Genomic DNA, 4,006 nt, shown 5'->3' on the forward strand with positions numbered 1-4,006 from the left:
CACCGCGGGCCGGAGGGCAGCGTCCGGACCCTTAATCAACAACAGGTAAAGAACCTTAGAGCCGAGCTGTCAACGGGCCGCGGCCTGCGCGCTCCTCCGCCCTCACGGTTCCGTCAGCGCCCGCTTCGGCCCCGCTCTGATTTCTGCCATCGCGGAGGTTTTGCGGGCGCTGATCGCGGAGCTCCGGGGCCTGGCGGGGCTGTGCCGGCACGCAGCCGTAGGAGGAAGTGGGACCGTCTGTGAGCGAAAGGAGAAGGTTTTTGCTCTGCTGGTTTTGCTCTTTAATACGGGAGAATAGAAAAAAAAAAAAGGGAGGTTCTGTCGTTGTTTTGGTGTTTGTCTGCCTAAATGCTGCTGTGCTCAACGGAATAATAACGATGTAAAGCCTTGGGAGGGTGGTAGAGCGACTTCTGTAGCAACCCATAGGTATGGTGGTAAGCAGCGTGAGATTTTGGAGCGCGTTGGCTGCGGGCGATCCGTGGCAGTGCTGGAGGTGACAGAGGGTTGGGTGAGGAGGAAGCAGTTTGGGGTTGGGAATGCTTTGCTCGTCATGCGTTTGCTTTGAGCTGTTTTTGTGGCTTAGGCAGCCTGTATGGGGTTCGAAGGTGAGATCCTGTGTTGGAACTGTGGGACAGTGGGGTGGGATGGGTGGAACCGGAGCGATGTTTGGCCCTGCAAACACAAGGAGAAGGCAGCAGATGGGAGCACAGCGCTCAGCAGAGCTGTGGTTGTGCTGTGGGAGGGCTGGGCTGTATTTCTGAGTTCATAGTTCAGAGCCGTTGGAGGCCGTCGGATAGAAGTGAATCACGGAGGGTGCTATCTTTAGATGCTCACGCTTTTTGTTCCCGTTGCATTCGTCTGCAGACAGAGAGCTTTGAAATTCATGCTAGGGAGCTGCAGGTTGCTGCTGCCGGTGCCTGTTCTGCAGAGGGAATATCTGAAGCTAAACTCTGTGCTGGGATGGATGGGGACCAACTGGGTTGGATGGATGGATGGATAGCTGGAATCCCTGCCAGGTAGCACAGGAGGTGGGAGCACTTCCTTACCCTTCTCCTCATAAGGGAGACATCCCAGCTACAGCTGATGGTGTTTTCCCGTGCCCCGTGGAAGAAACTCTTCCTTCCATGTTTGCTGCTGGCGTTTATTGGCTGTCAGCTGAAGTGTCAAAGAGAAACCAAAACTGTGTGCCTCTCCTGCGAGGCAGCAGGGTGTGAGAGTGCTGCAAGATTCCAGCACAGAAAGGCATTCAGTTTAAAGGGGAGATGGGCTTGTTAATTTTCTGCTTCTGGTAACGAGGCCTGTGATGTGTAAGTGTGAAAGCTGTGGATTATGCGTTGCAGAAAATCGATTTGTGTATGTAATCAAGAAGTGTTTTCTTAACGTGCTGGCTTAGAGTCTGAGATGTTGGTGCCCAAAGGGCAATAGCTGAGAGCAGCACCGTGAAAATGGGTGAATGGGAATGCTGGGAGAGAACAGAGTGTGTTGGTGTGGGAAACGCTCCTGAGACGACAGCAGAGTGACCAGAAGAACGGGCAAATGATGGGCTGGGTGGCACAGGAGGTGGGTGGGCACAGAGTGAAGCAGAGCTGAGCAGCCCATGGCACTCGTGGGAGCTTCAGCAGGAGGAGAGCACAGGGGAGCTCCGGTCGCTTGGCTGGATGGATGGGAGGTGATTGGAAACTTAATTGAGGAGAGCAGGGTTGATAGACTGTGTTAGGAGTGATGTCAGTGCCCTGTCTGTGCAGGCAGACACCGGGCTGTGGTTTTGCTCTCAGCCCTGCTGATGGGGCAGCACTTTCTGTCCCTCGTTACGTTTGATAGATTTGGGAATCCACAGGGCTGCTTATTACCTCCTCTTCATGGGAAATCCATGGATGTGAGTGGGTTTATGGAAGGATCAGGGAAAGAATGAGGCCTCTGTGTGACCAACAAGGGATTTTGAGTGTCTTCTTCGACTCAGTGCTATTAGAAACAAACATATATCGTTCCTTGTCCGCGCTGCTTCTGAGCTGCTTGTTTCTTTAATTGTGCTTTCCTCCTTCCTCCCCGCGTTCCTCCCACTCCCCCCCCACTCCTTGTTTTGATCTGCTGAGGCAGCCAGCAGTGCAGCAGCCAATATTGACATTATTCCTACATGCCTTGGCTATTTTTACCTGTGTGTTAACTCTGGCCTGGGGGACTTTCAGACAGATACATAAAGGGGAAACCGAGCTTCATAACCAAGGTGAAAATTACCAGATTAGCAAAGCTTGGATTTGTTGCAGAATTTGGATGCCAGACATCACGTGTGGAGTTCAGGTTTGCAAGTTGGAAGCGTGACATCACTGATGGAAGCACTCTTTGCTGCACAGAAGGGGAAGCAGGAAGGCGTGAGAAAATATCATTACGGTTAAAGGGCAAAGCTCAAGGAGTTCTTTAAGCTACGAGGCACAGCTCCGGACTCTTCGCTTACCTGGGCAAAGGAAGAAACCTCCACCAGCTTCAGCTCTGCTTGGTGGGGTGGGAGGTGATCTGTGCTGCTGGCAAAACTCACCGAGCATCCCAGCTGCTTGCACTGAAGGTTTTTGTTCTGCTGGCAAATGACTGCTGCTCTTTCAGTTGTGCCCATGGAAGCCCTTTCTTTTCTCCTTTTCCCCTCTCACTTCTGCAGTTTGCTGCTTTACAGAGCATTTATGAAATCACTTTGATTGTGATTTTATTGGGCAGAATCAGCAGTGATAGCAGCGAGGCAGAGGGAGCAGCACAACGCTGCACAGCACTGCTGGAGGAAGGGGGAAAGGAGCACAGCGCTTCAGTCTCAGCCTCCGTGTTGTCTTCTTTGGTTATGTTAACAGGGAGCACGTCTGGTGGATGTATCCTGAGGTTTTCTGATAAATGCCTTCAGTTCTCATCTGTGTGATTTGTTTTTTCCTTCCTTTTCATTCCGGATCACCTGGCAGAACCTGTGGGTTGCTTCAGTTTCATAATCCCACATGGGCTGGATGAGGAAGGTTGTGCTTCCGTAGTTGCTTACTGATTCGTTTTATTCCTTCAGCAGATCCTTGGGTGCCCCATGTGATGTCATTCTTCTCTCTTGAAGCAATTTTTACAGGGCAGACTGAGGCTGTAAGCTCTCAGGTTGGAAACTGGATGGGGGGGGAATGGCTTTAAATGAAAAGAGGGGAGATTGGGGTCAGGTGGGAGGGGAATTCCTTCCCCCGAGGTGGAGCTGAGGGTTCCCCATCCCTGGAGGTGCTCACAGGAGAATGCAAGGATTCACAGAGGAGAGGAGGAAGAGAGCAGCTCTCTCTGTCTGCATTTAAATAAGGTGTGGTTCTCATTTGATTACTCTGAGCTTGCAGTGCAGTGAGTTCTTGGTTCATCCCATCCTGTGTCAGAAGGCTGCTGCTCTGCTGCCTGCTTTGGCTCCGCTCTCCCAGTGTGGAGAGGTAGCAGTGCTAACAAGTTTGTGTTGCATTAAATCACACCCAGCACAACAAACAGTTCACGAAGCACTGACACTTCAGCTGCTGAGCTGCACAGTGCCCAGTTTGTGGTCAGCAGGTGCTCAACCAGCACTCCGCTTCACAAATTGGGGAGCTCTAAATGACGGCTTTCAGGTCAGCTCTATTGCACGTTACCCTCCTGATGTTATGTGTCTGCCAAGCGTCTCTACAGGCTGGGAGGAGCAGTCCTTGAGAGCAGCCCTGCACAGGAGGACCTGGGGGTCCTGGTGGGTGAAAAACTGAACAGGAGCCAGCAGTGTGATCTTACAGCTCAAAAAGCAAGTGGTGTCCTGGGCTCCATCAGCAGAGGGGTGGCCAGCAGGGACAGGGAGGGGATTGTCCCTCTCTGCTCTGCCCTGGTGAGGCCCCATCTGCAGCACTGCGTCCAGGTGTGGGGCCTCCAGTACAAGAAAGACAGGGAGCTGTTGGAGAGGGTCCAGAGGAGCCACAAAGATGATCAGAGGGCTGCAGCACCTCCCTACAAAGCCAGGCTGAGGGAGCTGGGCTTGTTCAGCCTGGAG

General features: G+C 52.6%; 1 protein-coding gene across 3 annotated transcripts in view; it reads left to right on the top strand.

The window, feature by feature from the left end:
• The window catches only part of PPP6R2 (protein phosphatase 6 regulatory subunit 2), a 71,571-nt gene continuing 67,565 nt past the window's right edge, over positions 1-4,006 (top strand). For all 3 annotated transcript variants that reach the window (XM_010728788.3, XM_010728906.2, XM_010728840.3), the window contains exon 1: positions 1-45. The gene's annotated coding sequence lies outside the window, so the exon portion shown is untranslated. The remainder of the gene's footprint in view (positions 46-4,006) is intronic.

This window comes from Meleagris gallopavo, chromosome 1 (assembly GCF_000146605.3).
Source record: "Meleagris gallopavo isolate NT-WF06-2002-E0010 breed Aviagen turkey brand Nicholas breeding stock chromosome 1, Turkey_5.1, whole genome shotgun sequence".
Classification (NCBI taxonomy): Eukaryota; Metazoa; Chordata; class Aves; order Galliformes; family Phasianidae; genus Meleagris; species Meleagris gallopavo.